Source organism: Acanthopagrus latus, chromosome 17 (genome assembly GCF_904848185.1).
Source record: "Acanthopagrus latus isolate v.2019 chromosome 17, fAcaLat1.1, whole genome shotgun sequence".
Taxonomy (NCBI): domain Eukaryota; kingdom Metazoa; phylum Chordata; class Actinopteri; order Spariformes; family Sparidae; genus Acanthopagrus; species Acanthopagrus latus.
Window position 1 is genome coordinate 17,486,565 of NC_051055.1, and position 16,678 is coordinate 17,503,242.

General features: G+C 41.7%; 1 long non-coding RNA gene across 3 annotated transcripts in view; it reads right to left on the reverse strand.

The window, feature by feature from the left end:
* LOC119005611 overlaps positions 1–16,678 on the reverse strand; it is a 68,737-nt gene that overhangs the window by 44,049 nt on the left and 8,010 nt on the right. For all 3 annotated transcript variants that reach the window (XR_005070548.1, XR_005070550.1, XR_005070549.1), the window contains one exon: positions 11,105–11,276. This is a non-coding gene — a long non-coding RNA (uncharacterized LOC119005611). The remainder of the gene's footprint in view (positions 1–11,104; positions 11,277–16,678) is intronic.

Consider the following 16,678-nt stretch of genomic DNA (forward strand, 5'->3'; position numbering starts at 1 on the left):
TTTGGATATTTGGTCCACTCAGTTCATTGTAGACCCAACCCAGGACCAGAGTTTGCCAGGTCCATATTATTCTAATCTAATCACGTATGGTTCCTTTGTAATGCCTTGAGTCTCAGGTCTTTGCGTCAACATATTTAGTACACAAGCAGATCCAGAAGGACTCACTATCACCTTTGATCACATGGTGCATTATCATTATGGCAGGATACAAGTTGTTTTTTTTTTCCGACATGAGACAAGGAGTTTGAACCTTGAAGTTCAGGGGGAAATTAGTTGTACTTCTTCTATTTAACTGGCAGTCGGTCACACTTCTGCCGTGATGTTTATTTGTTTAATTGTGGTGCCATTTACATTTTCCCACCCAAACCCACCACCACCCTTGAATCCTTGCATCATAATAATGCAGAACTTGTACATTTATATAACGTTTAACTTTTGCCCATTCCTGTACAGCTCTTCCCTCTTTATTCATCTTTATCTCATCTCACACTTATTGTCCCTGTTTGTTTATATTTCGTATATCATAGTCACTGTTTGTTCATTGTTTGTTGTTTTAAATGTATTCGCCTTCCACACCAAGACAAATTCCTCGTTGGTGTAAAATTCTTCTTGGCAAAAAATCTGTTTCTGATTCTGATTTAGAGGAACATATACAATAAAGCAGAGCATTGCTACCATGGCATGTTGTTAGTTCATTATCGTGCTCTCCAAATATGGTCACTTCCTGCTAAATAAATAAATAAATAAATAAATAAAGGCTTCAAAACAGTAATCTACAAACCAATGGGTGATGTCACATTAATTCTAGCCGGTCACTTTCGGAAGAGGTCTCTTATTTTGATTAGTTTATATCGGGTTCAAGTAACTTCCACATTGGGGCAGGTCCAAAGATACCAACACACAGTAACTCAGGCTTTATTTGAAGGAGACAAACACCTGTTACCTACACTGTCTGTTTCAAACATCCTTCCATACAACTTCCTTGTTCAATTTTGACCCACCATACTTGCCGTAGGTGCATAAACACACTTTTCCGTAGAAAGGATTGCACCAAAATATCATCAAAGTCTGTTTTACAGGTCTTGGGGAGTACTGCTTCATATGTGAAAGAAGTGAGACATAGCCTTTTGTAGCTCCTGTGGGAGCTGCGCAAAGTCTGCTAAATGGCCTCAAGTGATGTCACTTCTACAGAGTTCTAGTTTGAAAATAAAAAAAATCTAGAGGTGTGGAGTGAGTTCACTACACCCCTGTTGTGGGTGATGTAGGCGCCAGGGTTTGACATCAGATAAAATAAGATGATATCTCAGCATAGACAGTGATCCTTTTTTTTAGTTACTCTTTAAACTTCAGATAAAGAAATTTAGGCAAACTGGCTATTTTTGCAACCTGCCTGAATGTGTACCAAGCACCCAAGTACCCAGAACTCTGCACTTAATTTGGTGAGTGCAGTGCTTCCATAAATGATACAAATGATGGCCAACTCTATGAAAATGAGACCCACATTGTGCATCTTAAAATGTTATTGTAGGTTCAACTTTCTCTTTTGTGTTCTGACATTTCATCTCTGAAGCCACACTCCGCTCTGAGTTGAACTTTAAAGTGCACTGCCTCACACACATGCCTACATGAGTCCTGTGTCACTAGTGCATCTGTAGCGGTGTAAGTCGCCTCTGTGATCCAAACTTAACGCGTTTTTACAGTGCGGTGAAGAGAAAGACGCAAGAGCACGACTGTAGGTTAGAAGGTTGCGGATCAGTTGACCATTTCAACCACGACTCATTCACACAGGAGCGACATTCGCCTACATTGTGTTTCCCACCTACACAGGAGGCAGTCAGACGTCAGCCAGTCACACACAACAAAGCTTTGACATCATGGCTGACATGACAGCTAAGCAGGAACAGCTGTCTAGTAGTTCCAGGCCACACCACAGGAGAGTGACGCAACAGTGTGTGTGTGTGTGTGTGTGTGTGTGTGTGTGTGTCTGTGTGTCTGTGTGTGTCTGTGTGTGAGCGTAGGCGTGTGTGTGTGTGTGTGTGTGTGTGTTGTGCTGTATGAGAGTCCGGGTCAGCAGTGCGTCTGTATAGGATAGACAGCGTTGGTGTGGTCAGTGTGGGAGAGATGAGTCACAAGGTCAAGCTGAAGTTGCATGCCAGCGAAGGGGGAAGAAGAGCAAGAGAGGAGAACAGTCAGAGAAAGTGAGAGCAGTCAGTAGTCAGATAGAAGCGAGGGGAAAAGCAGATGTGACGGACAGACAGAGGCAGTTTTTGTTTTAGCGATTTGGTAACACATCCTCATGTAAATCAAAATTTGGACTGAGTAGCCCAAAGCGAAGATCTCATGAACTGCGCGATGAGGTTAAGTCCACACAAACGGACATGTGTTTCCATGCTCTGCTGTGCTACGTGTTCATGCTGCATACAGATAGTTGTGTGTGTGAATGGTCCGCTCCGCTGGGGAAAGGAGGGAATCCTGCCCAGACATTCCATGGCACAGATTCCCAAAGAGTTTCCACTACAAGAAAGACACACACTCATACACACACATGCTGCCTCTCGGGATGAATTCCTGTCTCATGTACAACAGGAGACAAAGACAAAACAGAGGACAAGGACTTCAGAGAGGCACCCTCACAGCTGATAGCCTATAGGTAGGTACTCAATCAGGCGGGTTTGTTACAGTGAACTTGCATGGTATGTACCCGCAGCATGCATGCAGCATGCAAATCCATAGCAGGACACAGCTCCAAATGGGGCTTCCCATCATGCAAAGTAAGGACAGTCCCTCCAATACAGAAGAAAAAGTTACTTCTGCACAGTGAAATACACAAGAATGAATATGAATGAATATATTAACACCTATGCGGTGAGTTTCATCACGCTTCATCACACAAAAGACAAACTAGAGGGAGCTGAAAATAGTCCACTAAATATTTTATTTACATGTCAGCAGGGTAATGTCATCTGACTTGTCACAAGACTCTAAGCAGGTATGACACCAGGGAAATGATGGAAACATCGAAAAATTACGGGGAAAGAATTAAAAGCAAAGCTGACTATAAGACTCTTTCTTAAAACTTATTTTTCAACACAATGCTGCACACAAAGGGCAAAAAGTACAAAATCAAAACCATCCACTAGTGTGCAGAAATCGACCAAAATCAAGCAATGACAAAAACTCAACTGTGAACTATGAACCATATGTTAACAAGAGTCTACAGCCATGCTAGCAGCTCTGTAAGTTGTTACAATAATACTCTGAGTTTGATGCTAACATGATCACAATGACGGTAACATATTCAGCAGGTCATAATCACTTCTCATAGCGTCTTAGCATGCCAACATTTGCTAATTCCCACTAAAGTTGATTAAATCCACAGCTAATGGGAATGTTGTTGGGTTTGCAGGTATATAGCCATAAAACAAATTACTGGACAAGTTGGAAAAGAAATACAGACAGTCGTGTGTGTGTGAATGGAATGAATATGTATCTATTTTTACTATGTTTTTGGTATTTCCAGATTGTACAAGGATGGATTTTAGGGAATCTGGACAGAAAAGAAATGTACGTTTTGCAAATCAGATCCAAATCACACGTGGAGGTTAGAAATTTGATTCCAATGTGATTCCTACAGAAGCGTCTCAGTCAGGACGCTCTGACCACTCATACTGAATTTTTAAAGCGTCTTTTGTGTCACTCGCATCGCAGCACAACAACTTCTTCAAAGCAAGAGAGACTGAAGTGCATCAGAGCAGCTGATACCGAACTACAAAACCAACTGACAGTTCATAGTAGTTACTTAAAGAACTGAAGAAGTCTGATGGGCTTCTTGTAGCACCAGTCACAGGAAGAACAAACAACAAAATGAACTGTGACAGTGATGTGACATAAAGCCCGTCGCAACAAGTTAAAACCCTGCAGCCAAGTAAAAACAGAGGCAGTCTACTTTACATAAGAGTGAAGCAAGTACAACTTTTCCTCTCTCATTCTGCCACCGTTTCTCTGGCAGTGCCGCAGTCTAATAGTTCCTCTCCTCCATCAGAGCCCCCACATCCAATTTATCCATCCATCCATCCATCCATCCGCCCGCCTCTCCACCACTGTCCCCACCAAGCGGGAGTGGGGCAGTGGAGCATTTCCACAGCCGTGGCCAGGAGAGCCTCCAAGGCGTCACGGACACACATACATACACACACTCTCACACAATTGCAGTTCCACAAGCTTTCCAGATACACACACACACACATAACACACACACAGGAACTTGAAGCGCCAGGAATTATGTAAGTCCCAGGCATACCTTATGTAAAGACCAGATACGTTCATGGAGAAAAGGAATATCTTGACCATGGAAAAGATATCTTTGACAGCCGCATGTGCTTTTACACACACACACACACACACACACACACACAAACAATCAGACACAATAAAGGCTACTACTCATGGTTATTGTTGAGGTAATGGCTACTGCTTACGCCACTGTGGTTACCTCATGTATTCTGTTTCTATTCCTGGCTGCTTAGAATATGATGACTGTTCCTGTGTTTCCTGGGTGTGTGTGCACGTGTGTGTTCTTCCTAAAGCCCCTATCTACGTGTATCCATCAGAGCTGACAACTGACCAATTACAGCAGCTGTCTTTCAGGAGAAGATAAAAAAAAGAGTAAAAAAGTAGACGCACACAGTGACAGATATAGATCCCTGCTTTGCATGTTGCACTTGTTTTGGATGTTCGCTGCACATTCAGCTGATATTTGAATGGGAGCGCTGCTGCTGCTGCTGATGGATGGCGAGATAAAACGGGATCTTTCTCTAATGTCCATACCCGCGTGCGCTGCCAGGTTATTTGAAATCATTTGTACGTTGACAAGTGGAAATGTGCAGTGACATGAAGCCCCGCTCCCCCCACCACCACCCTGCTCAGTGTGGAAAGCGAACCGGATCGGTGTTATTTAGCCGTGTTTCCACAGTGGAAGCCTGTTCCTGGATAGAAGCTGCAGTGGAAGTTCCCCCTCATGGAGCGAAAGGAACACGGGGAGGGAAAGAAAGAGCAGAGGAAGGACTGAGTGGTGAGTGGTGAAAGAGAGGGCAACAGAGAGAGGACAGCGTAGCCAGAGACAGAAAAAGAGGAACAAAGAGTAACGTAGGAGGTGAGTGAAGCAGAGGCAGTGATGGTGACGGTGTTGTTGAGGGGGGACAGGCCATGACATCAGCCTTGATGTCATGGCCTGCCATTGAACTGAATCTGATCTGGAAACCGTTTGAGAGACTTAAGAAGCAGTCTCTGCCTTGTTCTGTTCAGAAAAAATAGACCAACAAACACATCATTAAAGGAGCCCTTTGGGGTTTTTAACCACTAATGGTGCTGTGGAGCAATCCTTTATTTCACATATTCTCATTCTTCTTGTGCTTTACTAGCACACACGTGAGGACATGGGTGACCTCACACACATTCCCAAAGACTGAAAAAAGTGGTGAGTTAAATGCAGGCTATAAACCACAGAAGAAAAAAAAGAAGACCAGGAGAAACAATATGTAAGAATAGGCCACCTGTCGAAGGTCACTTCAACCGCATCAGACCCCTAACTGTAGCTCGTGTTGGCTAGTTAGCCGTGCAGTTAGCGGCCCTGACTGAAAGAAAGGGCAGGGGCTAGCATGTTAGCACGCTAACTTCAGCAGATATATCTCTGCAACACAATTAATAGCCGTTCAAACATGTTATTTCTTCCTATTCTGTTGATAAATTCACTTTTTGGATGTTTTAAACCAAAATTCGCACAGATTGCACCTTCAAAGGCAGGGTAAATTTGAAGAGCTAGCTTATACAACAAGTCATATGAAGAAGTAAAGTTCCAATTGAGGATAAATGGGCCAACTTTAACTGCGCTGCACCGATTTGCTTTTACAACACCAGTATTTTACTGTGCCAAGTTGAACCGCACGGCCCCTAAGGTGAACCTTCTCCAGAGGGGCCAACCCATGACGACCCCCTTTCTCCCCCTCAAGCAACCCTGTGTTGCGAGTATCAACTCGCAAGGCGTTTTTAAAAGTCTCTGCTTTCAGCTCTTCATACTTTCATAGCCTCTAACTGAATCTCTGTGGTTTGAAGTTTAGTTTCTCTCCTGTGTTTCTGTTTGTACTTTCAGACATCTGCTGTATTATACGGGTTCATCATTTTCACTTCAAACTGTTTCAGAAGTTGTGTTAAGCTACTGCTGATGGAAATCCAACATTTCCTGACTTCACTGTTTCCTAATTCAAATTTCAAATAAAGAAATAACAGGGTATTTTCATTGTGAAGAATTGCCAGAATGAGAAATGCGTTTTAAGCTGAGATTTGTTAACGGCTATTCTCAGATAACAATGCAAGTGGGAAGAGTACGTACAGCCGCTCCTTTGACCACAATTCTAGAGAAGCACATCATCAAGACACACCTTCGGTAGCCTTGTTCTAATGAAAAATGTAAATCCCTGCCGTGCTTAGTCAAACTGAGTCAAGCTGTGACTCCAGCACATGTGAAGGTGTTCGTGATTTTGAAACTGATGGAGGAAATGATGGCACTATAGAACTACACTAGCTGTAATGTCAAGTACGGAAGCCCTAAACTGTAAATGGTCGAAAAAATGTATTTCCTGTTCCTGTTTTGCCGTGTTAACAAACTGAACTTTATTCATTTTATTGAGATCATGAGTTATATGTGTCAGTATCATTGAAGAAGAAATATTGTTTCCCAGAGCTCACACAATAATTGCCTCGAGATCTCAAGAAAACTGACCTTTTAACATTCTGCGTAATAATGTACTCATGATCCAGAGGCCTTGAAATAAATCATTACACCTATGGCAGTTTCTGGGCATTCTTGCATTTCAGGTGACAAATGTAACAAAATATGGATTTTTCTTTCCATGACCACATTACTACATTACTATAAAAAAAAAAAAAAGTTTCATTATATTCTGGGGGTCTCTGAGTAAATAGCTACATGCATTCTTGGACCAGTCAGAATGATGCATTCTCTGCGGTCGTGTCACAATCCAAAACAGTAACGTCATCCCATGTGTGCAAAAATATCATTTTCTAATGACCCCTCAGCCACTTTTTGGGAGTGGATTTAAAGCAGCACAGCAGCCAGCCAGAACGAGGCCTCGATGAAGTTATTTATCTCATAAGCACACAACTTTCTAAACATTACACAACATTACTGACCAAACATTTAGACAACACAACCCTCTCTCTAAAGGAGTTAGTTAGGTGAATCACATCCGGTGAGTAAGCAGATTATTCAACAGAAAGGGAGGGGAGATGTGCTGTCTCCTTCGTCCCAGTGACAGAGCCAAAGCCGCTCTGATGGTCACTCCCACTAATCACCGCAGGATCAATAGCACTCAATCACAGATATTTCACACTAACGCACTTGCTGACTTACAAGGCACAGCTCACTGCTGCATCACTATTGTAATAATAGCCTTCACAGGGACAGTGTCATTGAACAGAGAACAGTTTCTGCCCAATGTTAAGGAAACACACTTTTGAATTCTTCGAAAGATCAGTTGTGTTTTGCGCTATGTAAGCCTCTAGTATTAAATGCAAGTACAGACATTTCTCTACTAATATATAAAAACAAGACCACTGACGTTACAGAAAAGCTCATCTTACATATTTCAATCCATCTTATTCCTAGCTCTCATGACACCTTGATCAAATTATGGGTGTTACTTCCTGCATCACATGACACTTGCTACTCTGCTGTGTTATTTCTTCTGTGGCTCTAAAAGAGACTTTCAAAAGTCTGGAAAAATAACACTGATGATAACATCAGGTCATCGCTCTGATGAGTTGCATTATGGGAAATATAGGCTTCTTCGTTTTGAGAGTCAGGATACCTCAGTCAGATTTTGACCATTTTTCTTGTTTCTTGTGATTCCCCCAGTTTTACATAAGTGTAACAAAAATGTGAGATTGTACTACAGGTAAAGGCAAAAATAGGTGTTCTGAACATTTTTAACACTTTAAAGAAAAAAAAACATTGCCTGCTGCTGACATGACACACTAGAGCTCTTCCGTCATTTGCCTTGATCGAACGTATGAAAACCATTACGAAGTGTTTAGATAACAAACGTTTACGAGCAGGGTTCAGATTATGTCCACTGGTTGCTCGATTTCACAATAGCTGTCGCACTTCCAGGTGACCTACATAGAGATCAAACTGCAGCGGATCATTATGTATGCATCAGAGCTTTGAAGAGAGAAAGCAGGACTGTGGTGGTCTTAACTTGGCAGAACCTCGAGCCTCAGAAACCTCCAGTGTGGTTGGAGCCCTATTATGTGGTCATCTGAGTGTGTGTGTGTGTGTGTGTGTGTGGGAAAGAACACTGGGAGCGCACGTCTTCAAATGATGCAAAGAGATGTTTTTTTAAAACATAATTTCAGTGTTGTAATTACACCAGCAGGTGGGCGTTTGGATGTAGGCGTACCGACAATTAAACAGATTTTTGATTTCCAATATTCCTGAAAATTACACATGACGCTGGAACTCCCTCCGAACATCTTGCATCAGCAGCAAATTATGTCAGCATTTTTGGGCGCTGCACTCCCACAAAACAAGTCAGCACTTCCAGTCATGGGGAGCGGCATGCGTAAATACTTGCTCTTCAGGTATGCAGCTGGCCGAACATCAGGAGGGTAGTCCTAATGCACCAGGCCTTTTTTTTTTTTTTTATGGAAACTTCTGGGAGTGTCTCTCACTGCGCACCAAGGACTTCTGGGAAGATCACAATAGCACCCATGCGTGGTTGGGGTTTATTGCTGGTTGGTGCCCACGCAGCAGCCATGATACGCCATGTTGCATACGTTAGATTCCCGTATCCAGGTAATTGTTGCCCGGTATCAATCGTGAGAAGGTGATGGAATTTAAATGTCAGAGGTGAGATGCAGTGAATCATAAGAGGTGATCTTTGCTTAAGGAAAAGGTCAAAGCCGAGGGGAAGAAAACTTAAATGACGGAGTGAATTCTCTTGTGCAACCCCAGTAAGATGTTAATCACCGCAACACGTTAAAGCGCACTTGACCTTTCGTATCGAGACCGAAGGAGAACGAAGAACGAAGAGAAAGAACAAGAACTGAAATATTTTCGAACTTGCGAAAGTTTCTTGTTGCCGTCGATGACGAGGTCAGAATTTATGAGGGCAACTGCATGAGGTTATTCAAGGTCGTTCCTGTAGCTTTATAGGACATGTACCAGGAAACAACTACATTTAACATTATATCTCTTTTCTATTGTGTTATTCTGTTTGTTTCCATTTTTGCATGTCTTTGATTTGTTATTCTGCATTCCTGTCCCAACGTCTGACAACACTTGATGTCATTTTTCCATATTAGAAAGGATTTGCAGTGCAAGCCTTTTTGCTTCCTTTCCCCCCTGGACACATCTGTTTAGTTTCATTATCATACGTGTTTTCCTATGTTTTATTGTGCAAACAAACAAAACTCTGACCGCAGCTTGTCGAGCAATCTTGAATCTTGTCGAGCAAGATGAAAAAACACAATTTCCTTCCCCTTATGCCTTTCTTATTTCTATTAAAAATCATCATGTAGCTGCTGCTGTGTTTCACACTTCAACCAGAGGAGTGGGTAAAAATGAGCGATATCTATCAAATGAGCGCTTTTAATTGCAAAAGCGGCTAATTTGAATTCTGAACTAATCCAGAGTTATTAATTATATTCCAACAAGTCAAATGAATATAACAAAAAGTATTTATTTCAATACATATCTTGTTTATGTTTATAAATTTTAATATTCATTTCGATCTGCACAATAAATGTTTTTCAGAGCAGAGCTTGAATCGGTTTTAAAGCACATTTACTACGAAAATGTTCCAACCTGAAAGACCAACAGCTCTCAAAACGAGACTCAAATAAGAAGTAAAACTGTCGCTTACTTTCTGGTTTTGACTGATGGAGATATGCTTCACATTGTCAGATGATGAAACATACTGAACAATGTCATGTGAGTGTCGAGTTAGCCACTTTGGCACAAACTTAAGGTAGACAGTTGTTTCTTTCAGCGTTTGTCCAGCACTATGTGATATTGAGTTGTTTTTAACAGTGATCATTTTAGGGACATTTTGTGATGAATAAGGGGGAATATCAGTGCTTATCAACTTTTCATGAAAAATGATTCATTTTCTTTAGAAGTTCCTCATTTTACACTCACTGCATTTATTTAGGTTTCACAGGAACCCTTCGGAGGAGGATTTGATCTCTGCGGACCCAAATAAGCAGGTGTGAAAACTCCCTAAAGGTTAAAACCTTTAAGCGATCTACAGAACTGTCAAGAATTATTAAGTTACATCATTTTTGTGTTCATTTTCCAGAACAATGTCTGCATATTTAGAATTTAACACTTGTGGCTCGCTGCAGATCCAACAAGGCCAGTTATGTAAGTCAGCTTTCCGTGAACTTTTCGAAAGGTTTGTGTGTTAAACGTCAAAATGGTGACACTGCATTGAAAAATGATTTTAATCCCATTCACCTACACTGAGCAAAATATCAAAGGTTGATGGGGTTCTGACTAATTATCACATGTAATGAGTCAAGTGGTAAGATAAACTTGTAGATGCAAGCACTCCGGTACTTATGCACACATGTGCTCACTCACAGACAAACGCAGGAGTAGACATGATCAGACAAGTTCCTCCCTGAAAGCCAAGACCTGCTGTTCCCTCTAAGATGAACTGCGTACCTGAAGTTCATTAGGCATAAACTTATTATGTCTCCCGAACAATGGAGTCTCTGCACGGCATTTCATTCATGCACCATGAAAGAGAGAGAGAGAGAACGGAAGCTTGGCTGGTTGTCAGTATTTGTTAACCCTTGGATGGATAACTGAAATCAATACAAGTCTCAATGAAGGTGTTTCACACCCAAGCACCACAGACGAGCTTGGAGCAGAATACTTGCAATGCAAGTCAAACGGCCGTGACATTTTAAACACAAACATTTATGGTGATGATGCAACACAACGGACTAGATCATTTAGCTTCTATTAAACATGGCTGACTACTGCAAAGTTTCATTTTTAGTTTTTTTTTTGTGTTTTTACCTTAATTCCACCGAGAGCAACACAGCTGACAGGAACACGCTGTAACATTGCTTACACTCTTGCACACTTTCACCCCTGGCTGGTGGCCGCTCAGTACAACCACTGTATGATCTGTGTGATCGGCCACTGAGCAGCTGAACTGAAGGAGTTGTAGGACGCTCAAGGGGAACATCTGGGGAAGTAAAGGAAGAAAGGTAAGTTTCCCTAATTTTTTTCCACCCAAGCAGATCAGGCAAATCTGTACCGACCCAGAAACCCAAGCGATCTTGCTGAATTGCTCCCTTTGTTTGATTAATAAAACCAAACATATCCAATTTATAATCATATATGATCTAAAGAAGCAGTGAATCCTCTTTTGAGAGGGTGGAAACCAGCAAATACTTCTACGTGAAACAATTAATCGAGCAACCAAATAGCGGCCAAATAATTTTGCTCGACTAATCGACAAGGTGACTAATTGTTGCAGCTGTAATTAAAACTTCTTAAAACTTACATATGAACTATGCACTTAATTGAAAATAACATGATATATAATGTATGTATTATCTTGAATATATTCATCAGATCTCCTTTAGAGTAAATCCACATTTAGGTATTTTTAAGGAAGACACTGAGATGTCACAGTAGGAAAATAATAAAATGACAGTTGCACGCTTCAAGTTCAGGTTCTTGCACGATACTGCGCGCGATGACTAACTGTCACACAGTTACGGCTTACTGTGATATTTGAATAGCACAAAGCCATCGTCATTGTTATTACTAACACCTGAGCTTTCCTACTGTGACAAGTCAGAATGTCTGCTTTGAAAAAGTCCTATAATAGAGCAACACTAATCTCACAGATGAGGACACATTATCCAAGATAGACAACAGGGCATGATACACCATGTCAGCAACAGTTTAAAAGTAAAAGCGGTAACTGCAGCTGGACGGGTAGTTTAAAGTATTCCTTTTTCCTTTTTTCCTTGAACTACTATGTTTTACATTCAAGACAGCCTGTGTGTGAGACAGCCCAGTTGCAAGAATAAAATGTCGGAATCGTACGTTTTTCCACGGATACATTAACGTTGTGCATTTCATATGTATCATCCCAACAGATCACAATTCAGCACCATTTCACAAAGTGGCTTGATACTGGGTTGGACTTTGTAGGAGGTTGTGATAGCTACATTAGATGGCTGCTAAGCAAGAGACCATTGATAGACATTTGTATCGCGTAACCGCTGGATATTTTCAAAAACTACGTCAGGCCATTTTTCAGCAGTGTTAGCAGCAACAAATCTGGATATTTTTGACGTGATGTCAGGTGAAATTTCAGCTGTGTTTTGGGCGACAGAACCTGGTAAGCCAGGTTAACATTATCATTTCCTGCCATACCACTGGCACCAACAGACAACACCATTGTTTGGTACAAAGCAGTAACGTCCAAGTCAGCCATAAAGTGTGCAGACACTGAGTTTGCATCATAAACGTTGCTGAAATGCAGCACGTTGTGTACACTGCCACAAAAGAGAAATAAAAATGTCCTTGTTCCTGCAGCAAACACGATCACCTTAACCAGTAGATCAGATGATTGGTTGCAGAATGTTTTCTTTTCTTTTGTAATTTTTCTTTTGTTTGCAGCGCAAAATGTTTTAACTCCCTGCACGTGAAGACTGTTACAGTGACAAAACAGCAGAGCACACAATTTCCTCACAAAAGAATCTCATCAGACTACTTTTTTTGTCCACTTCAATATTTAGGTCATCGTGACTTCCCCTAACCGAACGATAAGCAGTGCTGTTGCACCAAAAGAAATGTAAAGTTTTGACATATCCATGGTTTTGCAGAAACATACATCGCCAACATTTATCTGGCAATTGGACTGAGTGATAGTATTGACTGTCTGTAATACATCATGCTTTTTTTTTTTTTTTAGTCAGTGAGCAATTAAAAAGTGAGGGGAAAATATTTTGTTTCTGATCCACTGTCCACTCCGACTTGATCTGTAATCAGATATTTCAAAAAAGTATCAAAAAGTGTCAGCAGGGGGGAATAGCCCAAACAAGGAAACTTTCCACCTCTACCCACGGCTGTGACTCATGCAGAAATGCAACCACTTGTTTATCTGCAAGTGTGAGTGGGCGTGTGTGTGTGTATGTGTGTGTGTGTCTGCCCGTGCCCATGCCCATGTGGTCAGTGTGCGACCCAGAGTGTCATTACTCTGAGCGTCAAACACCGTGCACACATTTAGACCCCATACGCTGAGCAGAAATCACAGAAAACACACACACACACAGACACACACACACACATTCTGCTCAAGTGTTGAATATCTGAAGGGCGACGAAGACACTGACTCAGCTACTGAAATGTCATCACTCCTTTATATGAAGTAAGCCCGAACTACAATTACAAGCTGTTAGGCAAATACCTGGGCTGAAGGTGTGGGAGTGGCATGAGCGGAGGCGAAACTAATCGAGGCGTGCAGGGCAGTCAGCCCAAAAGCAAGGCACATATGTGAATAACTAAAGGGCAACTGTTTCTCACACGGGTGCAAATACAAGTAAATTCATCGACAAATACACGTAAACACTTTGACCTGCAGCTGAAATTCCCAGGCTTTAAAAATAACATCCACTGCATCATTCTAGGGCTCTCAACAGCATGTTTGATATCAAGTTTATTTATAGATTGCATCAAACATTAGCTTCATATCACTCACTTCACCGTTCACTGTGGGTGTTTTCCTACTATGTCTGAGCCACAAGGAGATTCTGCCCATTTGACGGCTGATATCTCAATCTCAACACGATCAGAGGGGGAATCCTACAGCGCTTCAACTCAAATGACAAAACCACATCACACCCCTTATTACAAACACATATACTAATAGCTGTTCCTGTTTCTGACATCTCCTAGAAAATGGCCTTTAAACAACTGCCCACACGAAGGTGACTCATACACCCACTGTTCAAATATTTCCACTCACACACTATCTTACAAATTGCACCCACGCACACTTAAATTCGCCGCCGGTAGTTAAGTTGTAAACTTAATACCTGCAGTAGTGACACAGTTTGTTTTTTTCCAGTTACCTCACATGACAGGTCAGCGGCTGGGCTTCTGACTGGCAGGTGCATGGTTATTTATTGAAAACATTTCTTTCTCTTTTTTTTTTTTTTAAGCGAGATGACCGGAGTGACCACAGACACAGAATCGATTAAAAAAAACATTTTTGGGACTGAGTGTACAAAACTATGAACAGCTGGCAGACATGTGCCTGGAAATGTTTCATCTGACGCTGTTGCTCAATACCAACTTTTCTTAATGTCAAAATTCCATCGTGTTCAATGTCTTCAGGGGCTTTTTTTATATGACCTGTTTTTGCAGAAGGTCAAACTACAGAGTTAAAGATTGAAGTTAACTCCTAGAGTTTTACATATTAAAGTGTGATTACAGGTCTTAGAGAACCCTACTGCATATTTGCAAAAAGTGGTATAAAGCCTTTTGTGGCTCCAGAGGAAGCTGTGTGTTATCTGATAAATTGCCTCCGGTGATGTCAATCAGTAGCTAAGTTGCATTATGGGTGTGGAACATGTGGAATAAGAAAGGCAATATCTCTGCCTCTTTGTTCTGCTGGATTGATTTGGATGATTTGTTTTCAAACTGTCTGAGTCTAACAGTGTCATTATAGGAGTGCAATGCTAGGCTAGTGGACTACGTGACCCACAATGCTTTAGGCTGGATCACACAGCCTGCGTGAGCAGCGAATGTGCATGGCAGAACATGCTGCTTTTCATGTTGGTACCCATGTAAACAGGTGAGAGCAGGGCTGCAGCAGCGCTTCATCCAGAGATGTGCAGTATTGCCTATTTTTTCCTCAACGTGAGCAGTTCTCTGCAAAAATACACCTGAAAACACTGCATGGACAGTCATATCAACATCACATCAGCAAATATGTCACCGAATATGTCATCATCCACCCCCTCGTCTATCTCATGTGGGGTAAAGGAAAATCGCGTCATCATCCTTACTGATAATTGTCAAAGGCAAACTCCAAGTAGAAAGATAAGGCCGGCAGTGGCGTGGCAGCGCTCGCTGCAGCAGTGAGGCAACACAGCCACGTTAGCCACTGAGGAACATCACTTTATGAGATGACATGCAGCTTCCTCTGAAACAACAAAAGGCGTCATATTACTCTATCAAATAGCCCATGTTGTGGGTAAAAGTGCTGGAGTTACTCTTTAACAATATATATTTTTAATTTTAATATAAAAACCTGGAAACCATGAGCATCATAGGGTTAAAGATCCCATCCAGACATGTTTAAGGAAATATGAAAATACTCACAACACTTCCCAAAAAAGTTCAACTACACGAAACATTGTTAAATTACACCTACTCCTTCTCCATCAGTAAAAACTATGAATCTATGAATATGCTAAATATTTTGCCTCCCACTTGGACCACAATTGCCTTCCAGACTGGTCAACATGTCACAAAATGATGCCTTTATTTACACGTATGAAACAAATTTTAGGTGTGCCCTGAGGAAGTTTGTAGTGTTATAGTGTCAAATTGCACGTATACATTCTGCAGCATGTAGGTTAAGTAACAAACAGAAAAACACACACAAATACCTGCCCTGTCAATTACACCAGGGTCTGAATGAGGGTGTGAATGCACCATCACTCGCATGGTATCCTTGTTGTTCAGAACCTGTTTAATCGGTGTGCAACTGACATGATTGATAAGCCCGTCCATCAACAGTCCAAACTCCACTATAGAAATCCTACTTTTAATTACCGATCTGCAGTCGCTGCAGTCTCTCATTAAAAACCGAATGACTGCTGTCAGCCACCACCATCTCTGTGACTGCACTCTGCAACTCACATTTGTTTCCGCCCCTGCACATAACTGCAGACTGGCTAATAATGAGATATATTTGCCTTGTCTGCCAGGCTCAAAGGGTGTAGACAAAACTTTCAATCCGCGCAATAATAGTTATTATAAAGTGGCCGAGCCAGTTTTCGGTCAATTGCAGCTTCTATCATAAAACCTGATGATGATTATGTAAGAGGCTACTCCACCTTTTAATTTACATATTTAATCTAGACTTTAATCTGACTTTTCTGTACGTGATTCAGTCTCAGAGGCTGGAGATACAACTGTGTGTGTGTGTGTGTGTGTGTGTGTGTGGTGGTGGTGGTGGGGGGGGGTTGCCATCAGTGAGATAATCAGCTACTTAAGAAAGTATGAAGTAGAAGACACTGTCATGTGTTGTTGCCTGCTGGATCATGCCTGACACACACCTGCTGCTGTGTGTGTGAGAGCCACGTATACACCGTTCTTTTCACATTGAGCTTAGAGAGGATTCGATGTAAGTGCTTCGGGATAGATTTCTGAAGTGATTTGAGAAACACCACACCGAGAGCCTTTCACCTGTACACCTCCCTATTTATTCACACAAGCCTGCGTCACCTATCACAGATGATGGGTCGGACAGGATAAACGCAGCAGCTTAAATCCCTACGCTATGCAAATTATCCTGCACACGCATTGCACAACATTCGCTTGCTCGGCAAGAACAAC